Here is an 8,933-nt window from a genome sequence, read left to right as displayed (position 1 = left end):
TCATTTGATAAAATTTTATTTTGATTGTAGTATTTCATCAAATACCTACATTGGGATTTCTAAGAAATTTTTTAATATTTTTTTTTATAGGAATATAAACTCTTTTTCTAACATTATATATTATATAATGTTATATACATCCCGTATTATTTATGATATAAATATTAAACTAATTAATATTTTTTGTTTTCTTTTGCAACAAAAACAAGAGTTCTAAAAGCTGATGCATGATTTCTAGTATAAATTGTTGTCAATTCAGCATATTTTCTTTTTGCTTCTTTGGAGATGTCAGGAATAATATAAACAAGAGTGGGAAAGGCTTTTAAATTTAATATAGGCAATTTTTTATATTTACTCAATGGCGTACGGTAAATAGGTTGATTGCTAAATACTTCATCAGGCTAATCCACGAAATTTAATTAGCAAACCCGTTAATTGTTGGGAAAAACCAGTTTATTATTTAGCTCATTTATTCGATACAGCGTATTTTCTCATGTACACATAAACACGTTAGACACATATGTCAGAATAAACATTAAATAGTTTTCAACAAGTGCATTACTGCTTTCCATCGTGAATATTTGCACTTATCGTTAATTCGTATAGATGATCCATCAATGATATTCTCCTGTAGGCCTAATCCACAGTCAAATACAAAATTTACTAACTTTGTGTAGTGGGAGCGAAGTGTTCTTTGTCAACTACATTGACAAAACTTACGCGTTGAGCGTTGATACTTGTCATAGTATGTCAATCAGAGACTCGAATTTCAGTTCGGTTCCGGTTATATGGTTTAATAAAACTTCAAGTAATTGTTCCAGTTTCAGTTTCGGTTTCTTAATAAAGAAAACCGAAACCGTTAAAATTACGGTTTTTTTTGGTTATAGTTATTCGCGTGGAGGAGAGAGGTCTAAAATTTAAATACTAAATTTCACGTAATTAGGCATTTTTCTCTGACAAATTACTAATTAATATTAATTTTTACGTAATCAGTATTTTTTTGTGACTAATTATCAACTTGCTAATTAAATAAAAATTTAATTTGTTCATCATCATTAGTAACAGCGAATTGGCTCTTATTTAGCCCTGTTTCTTTCGATTGGATTTTTAACAGAGCCTCTACTCACGGTCATCATCCATATGAATGATAATATTTTTTAATGGTTGTTTGGCATTTTTTTGTCACTTTCTGCTGTCTTGGGAGTGATCGAAGTGTCATTGCCCCTTGTGGCCCCTGTACGCTCAACATCTTCTTGAATACGTACAAAATTTTTTCTATCTTTCTATCAAGTCGCCGACTTTTTAAGGTGTCTATAAAGGGTATTAACTGGCACCTTGTATTTTATTACTGCTTCTGCAACAGTGCATCTTTCATTTTTGATATCTTCTATTGCTTTTTCCTTTCGTTCTGGTGTGTATCGTTTATACGGTTTGTACGGTTTGTTTATACCTACTACCTAAATACTAAATTTTACATCAATTTTGTGTGCTCCGTGATTTGCGTTGATACTTATCATAGTATGTCAATCAGAGACTCGAATTTCAGTTCGGTTCCGGTTATATGGTTTAATAAAACTTCAAGTAATTGTTCCAGTTTCACTTTCGGTTTCTTAGTAAAGAAAACCGAAACCGTTAAAATTACGGTCTTTTTTGATTATAGTTATTCGCGCGGAGGAGAGAGGTCTAAAATTTAAATACTAAATTTCACGTAATTAGACATTTTTCTTGACAAATTACTAATTTTTTAAGCGATGAGTTATTCACTTTTGCTTAAATATTAATTTTTACGTAATTAGTATTTTTGTGATTAATTACCAATTTGATAATTAAATAATAATTTAATTTGTTGTTAAGGCTGATTTATGCTGGTCGTAACCGTTGATTTAAGCCGTAATCTCTAAGAACTTTCCAAAAGATATTTTCGTGCAAGTTTTTATACTCTTTGATTGCTGCTGAACGCATTTCCTCGCATGAGTTTAAATTTTCGAATATTGCATAGGCATAATTTGGTGAATAGTCATTAATTGTAAAATTCAATGCTTGACTAAATTTTTTTGAGTATTTTATTTTAATGCATAGTACGAACCAAAGATACCTGAAAAATATCATCCAGCATCTTTTCTTTGTTCTTATTGTATTTTTTTTATCGCTGTAGAGCGCTTCTTCTTCTATACGTTTAAATTTTCAAATATTGTATAAGCATAATTTGCTGGTCAGTCATTAAGTGCAAAATTTAGTGCTTTATCAAATTTTTTGGAGTACTTCAGTTTCATGCACAGTACATACCAAAGATACCTGTAAAATACGTTTTATTAAAATTTTATTTAGATAAAATAAAAAGATGAAAAAAAAAATGATTTACCGTATATCATCGCTTCTACTTTTCATTTTTAATTACTGTGCAGTTATTAGAATTTGCTATATGGTGGAATAACTGGTTACACTTGAATAAGTAACACAGTAGCGCGATCAGACGGAGTAGAAACGTTTTGTCTCGACGATATGTTCAGATATTTTCGAGCGAAACGTAATTTTACGTTTCTTAGGATATTTAAAATGGATCACGCCGTATGCGATAATCTTTCGTTTAAATCGACGAAACAGAACAGAGTGTCTTTGTAGGGACACACTGTGTATGAACATATGTACATACACGCGTATTATATGTATATGAACATATGCTCTTGGTGTTATAGATACTTTTATTTGACCGAAAGTAAATAATAAAAAATATAAAAATTTTTACTATACATATATATACCTATATGTACTATTGATATTTACAATATAAAATGTAGATCATATCTACATATGGAGGGGTAAAAACTACAGTGGTGTAAGTCAAAATTTTTAAAATATTTGACTTACACCACTGTGGTTTTTACCCCTCCATATATGTACTGTTTGTATATATATTTCTAATATAAAGTAATAAATATATTTACAGTACATTTTTTCTCAAGTGTACAAAAACAATATTACAAAATCAAAATTATGTAATTTTGAATGTTAAGAATATAAAATGAGCTTTTCCATTTTCTATTACGGGTCTATTTCTGTGAGAACGCATTCAATATATTTTTTTCGTCTTTCCGATTTTAATTTACAAATGATACGTATGATACACGGAAAAAAATGTACTTGTTTCAAGTAAAATTTCATTACTTTAAAGAAAAAAATTACTCCAATAGTCCCTAGCAGGAATTTACTTCTTTCATAGAAACAACTTTCTTGTTGCTAGTAAATATTTTCTGGAACGAAAGAATTATCTCTTTAAATAAAAATTATATGTTGTGAAAAGAAATGAAAATTACATCAAAATAAGAAAATGTTATCTGCGGGGAATATTTATATTTCTTGAAACAAAAGAAATTTTCTCACGAGTAGTAATCTTATTTTATTATTTTAAAGTAATTATTATCTTAAGGTAAAGTCGTTACGGTGGGGCGCTGTCGCGACAGCTAACGTCCCTGGCGCGAGCACAAACAACCCTCGGGCCTGACCCGAATTTGCCCGAGATCACTCGGTTGTCGCGCCTACTGTTCCGACATGCAAAGAGGTAAAACGCGCACACGTTTCCTAATTCGCGTATACCGCGCAACGCGTTACATCGCGGATCGATGTGCGTCGTCACCTAACTTTGTGGATCGACGTGCGTCGTCCTTTGTGAATCGTGAGGCAACGACTCCCGCCGAGGGTTTCCTATCGGGACGAGGGATGATCGATCGCGATCCGCGGACCGCGCTCTCTTCCGTTTCTATCGTTGCTAAGGAGAAAGTCGAGCCGGCCGTTCGTGGTACGTATATTATCGGGAGTGTCGAAAGTACGTGCGCGAAGTCCGTAATAGTTTCACCGCGAGCTGCACCCGTTTGAGTGGTCGCCGCGTGAAACATCTCAGATAGCTTTTCCGTTCACGTGAACGGAGAGTGAGCCGGTTTTCGTCGCGCGCGTACCCGGTCGATTGGTCCGCGCGCGAATTCCGGAAAGTTGAGTGCGCTCAGTGCATCCGTGCAAAGGGTTGCATCGTGCGCCCAAGTTTCGTCTACACCCGCTCGATTGATCGTCGCGCGAAACATCTCTTTTCCCGAGTTTTCGTCGCCCGTAATACGACGGGACGACGCACACTGACGGATCACGTGATCACCGCGTGCGGTAGCGTGATCCTTGGTGAAAGACCCGTGTCGACGGCGAAACCGTCCCACGACGCGAATCCGGTTTTCGCGAGTGCCTCGTATCTCGAGCGTCGCGATCACCGAGCGTGAGAGTTGTCGATCATTTCTCAGAAAATCAACGCCGGGAGTTCGATCCTGATATCGACCTCGCTTGCGGCCATCTTGTCGTGCCGCGCCGCACATTGTGAACGCGGCTCTATCGCGCCCGCGCCTCGTACCTCTGTGATTTAGTGTAAAATTATTTCTGAAGCAGATAAAATTAGAAGTTCATTTCTTATTGGTTCAGCTTGTATAATATTGGAGTAATATTTCTGTCACAATCTCATCGTATTTTGAATACATGATCACGGAGGAGTAAGATTCCATAGAGTTCTCCAGTCTAGACACCATTCTGTCAATAGTTCTGACGATTAAACTTCGTAGAAAATAATTTATAATTACAAAACCCATTTGATCTCGTGTGTATGAAGCTGGCGTGGAAACTCATCACTAATTGTTGACAGTTTTAGAGTTTCTCTATGAGTTAAACAAATAGTTCCGACCGTTAAAGTAAAAGAATTGATTCAGACAAAGAGTTGACTGAGTTGACAAAAACTTCACACTGCGTCTCAGTTTGTCTTAAAGCAGCATACTGTATCTCATCACTCAACGAGTTACTATCACGACTTCCTGCTTTCCTGCGCATTACTCTTGGTTCGCGTTATTACGACCCGGTGGTCGAATTATCTCGCGGACCCCTCAGTGAGCTTCCCTACTCAATGCATTCATACACAGACTTCCTGAGGATGACCCTCGGCTCGTGTATTATGGACCTGGTGGTCGAATCGACTTGCGGATTGCTCGGTCGTGTTTTAAGACCTCTCCTTAGTTACGTAGGTCCATCCGTTTACGTCTACGTGTCTCGGTGGGGATAGGAGGAAGGAACTTGAGTCTGATTATTAGGAACAAAATATGAGTATATTTAATCATGTTTCATTATGAAGTATTATTAGGTTTTATTCTCGTTTCGTCGCCGCGTCTTTTTCGCTCGGTTGAGCGTCGTTCTCTGCTGTCCCGCGGTGGATCGCGTCTCTTACGAACCGCTCCATGGAGGATGTTGCGCACGGGGCTGCTCCAACTGACGGCTGCATACTCCCCGTCAGCCGCGGAGTCAGGGATACCTCGGCGACGGGGCTATATGTGGCTGCTGACGTCTGCTGTTGCTGTGTCTTACGTCTCGCAGCTCTCCTTTCGCGACGCTCCAGGAACTCGTCCTGGTATATCGTCTGGTTGATTTTCTGCGCTGTGCGCGCAGCTTTTCGTTTACTATATATCTCATCAGATTCTGATTTGCAATTCTAGACGAGTTTTATAGCTTGTTCCTGCAATATTTCTACGAAAATTGCTTTGGCCTCAATATCTTTGCGAACCTTAACAATTTCTTTGGGCGTATCATTTATAGAAATCGCAATATCGAGAGAGATAGGTGTATGTAAAAAATCAAATTTTAAACATTGTAACGGTATTTAAAAAGTGTTAAGTATGGTTGTAGTGAAACACGCAAAACGTACCGCAAAATATTAAAAACTCGCGAACTTACTTTCATGAAATTCATATGCATACCGTCCATATCTAATAAAAAATCTAATCGCGGTAAATCTAATCGCGAATATATAAATAAAAAGTCAAAAACTAAAAGTCGCAGCAATTGTAAAGCCTAATATTTTATACGGTGAAATCTTTAAACTTAATACTAAATAATTAACTAATAATTAATTAATAATTGGTCGCGATCGTATTATTACAGTTACTTCGTACTCGATCGCGAAATATTGGACAGCGGTTCTGTGAGTGTCCTGTGCGGAAGGAGAAGGCCTGACCACCCAGACGGTCTGAGAGGAGGAGGAGGCCTGGCAAAGGCATCGGGCCCTGGCGGAGCAACCTTGGGGTAAGTGTTATTTCTTATTTTAAAAATTAATAGTTTTTTTCCATTTATTCGGGCCTATTTATCTCCGATAAGTAAGAAATAATTTGAAAAACCGAAATTTTGTCTAAAATTTTATAAAAGTTTATTCTTATAAAGGTTTTTTTTGTAAAGCTTTTTCCCGGGAAATAAGTAAATTATACTAGTAAATCTAATTAAAAGACGAATTAGACGTGTGTAAAACTTATTTTTTGAAACATTGGTCATTTTGAGCGTCTATTTAATTTGAATCTTTCATTTTTGTGTTACAGAATCATCGGAGCTACGTGGCTGACTAACTCCGCCCATTGCGCATCTGGTCGGTGAGTACGAATAAATTTTTTATACGGGGGTAACGAATCTGTGACGATCGTAGATTGTATATTTATGTATTATTTTTACGTAATATATATACAGCAGATAACGGCGACTTGTCACAGGTCCGTTGCCTTAAAATGGATAGACTAACGCAGACTTGGTTATAAACGACGTACGCTTAGAACCCTCTCGCATTTCGTGACTTATTTTACTTACGGGAGACGGCTCTCGCGTTACGCAACGAGTTTACACGAGAACTCGTTCGGTCGACGCATCCGTTCGTTGATGTGTCTAATGTTTTTCGTGCATAGAACCGTACGCGTTGACCATCAAGTATACCAGTCGCCTGAAAATAGGCGATTTATTGAAATTGTTTAAATATGTATTTTATATTAGTATTTATATTAGTTATCATTATTCTTGATATTAATATCAATTAAATAAATTTATTAAATTAATTATACTTTTATATTTGTTTTAAAAATAATTATTAAGAAATAGACACAGAAAGAGAAAAAGAATTAAAATAAAATTTTGCAAGAAATAAATAATATTTTTTGGATACAAGTTATATACCTATATACATGTTATATATAACACGCCGATTTTATCCTAATCTCTTATAGTCTATCCATCTAGTATTATTATTGGCTTTGTATCAATAAATAAAACAAATAAAAATGACGTGAGATCCAGTGAGTACTTTGTCGCGGGACAGAATACATTTTTATATAGAAATATTTTAAAGTTGATAATTTTCATATTAATTTTCATATTTTTAATAACACTTTGCAATAAAAAAAAACGAGATATTTATATAAATATGAATGAAATATGTGAAAATTTATAAAGCCAAATGTCATGCGCAAGAATATGATAAATTCATTATATTGATTGTGATACTTAATTTCGTGAATATATTGCTTCGGAAATTATTGTCCCTTTTGGATCTCACGTCATTCATTCTGTATATCTCTTGATATTTGAGGTGAAATCACATAATGTTCGTGATTTATTTCGCGGTTCGGTTCGTGGTTCGCGGTTCGCGATTCGGATTGTACTATTTTTTTTCCATCATTGATTTATTTATTGATTTATTCATCGATTTATTCATCGATTGATTTTTTAATTTCGGTTGTTTCGTGTACATTATGCTATTTAAATTCAGATATTCGCGATCGAGATATAATCTCGACGATTTCGATTAAAACGCGGTTAATATATTCTTTGCATTCTTTGATATAACTCTTTCTTGCTTTTTATAATTTCGATACATTTCTTAATCGAAAAAGTTAATTACGCGCATTGTCGAGAAATTAAATGCAAAATTAAGTTTAATTTAAATTTAATTAATATTTTATTAATGAACGTGATTATTTATCTTTTTCTTATACACTGAAAAAAAATACTTAGATCCAAGAAAATATTTTTTCACATAGTACCAATTGCTTATTTATTTAATATAATCACATATTTATTTAGAGAATTAGATATCTTTACTTAAATTAAGTAAAAATAATATACATAAATTAAGTAGAAATAATAATTTATTTAAATTAAGTAAAAATATCTAATTCTAAATAAATATGTGATTTTATTAAGTAAATAAGTAAGCCATTGGTACTATGTGAAAAAATATTTTCTTGGATCTAAGTATTTTTTTTTAGTGTATAATTAACGCGCTTTCGTTAGCGTAATAATTCGTAATCGATAATTCGTAACCGTGCCGTTATAATCTATCGACCCTGATAATCAGCCGGTATCGAAGGAGTTTGTCTCCTCATTCTCTGGCTGACGTACTCCGTTGGATGTATTTGGACATTTGTAGTTTTCGTTTGCTTTGTGAATGTTTTGTTCTCTATTTTTTTTTGTTTTCTTTTGCAACGGAAACAAGAGTTCTTGGGGCTGGCTGTTTGGTTACCTTTACCTTTACCTAAACTTAAACGCATAAAAATATACAAACAAGCGCAGTTCTCGTGCTTCTTCTTGTTTAAGACATTTTCGTTATTTTTTTTTGAACTTGCAGCTGAAAATTATCAAAAAATATTTTAAATGAAACAATACCTACAGATTTCTCTAAACATTTTTACGTAAACTGTTAATATTTAATTATTTAAAGTATAAAAGCTATTAAATTTAATATATAAATGCATGTAAAACTTAAATTAAATGTATATAATTATTATTATAAATAATTTGGAAACATAAGTTTGTCAATTATATTTTTAATATCCCTTCGTGTAAAGAAATTTTAAACATTAATCGGATTTTAAATATTTTATTCAACTATAATATATTCAATGTTAATGGTTGTTAAGGATCGAACATAGCAATCTCGATGTAAGCATCGGGCCGCGAGGCTGACCCTTACGTGCCTGCCGTCAGTCTCGTGGCACGTATTCGATCCGGGGTTGTCGATCACGCCGCCCCGCGTGGTTGATCACGCGTCGATGCCGCCCCACGCACAGGTGCGAGCATGCCGGCGTTGGCGTTGTCGAGAA

Source organism: Temnothorax curvispinosus, unplaced genomic scaffold, assembly GCF_003070985.1.
Source record: "Temnothorax curvispinosus isolate PA1 unplaced genomic scaffold, ASM307098v1 QBEX01018637.1, whole genome shotgun sequence".
NCBI lineage: Eukaryota > Metazoa > Arthropoda > Insecta > Hymenoptera > Formicidae > Temnothorax > Temnothorax curvispinosus.
The sequence above is the reverse complement of the archived record's forward strand: the minus strand, read 5'-3'. Positions refer to the sequence as shown.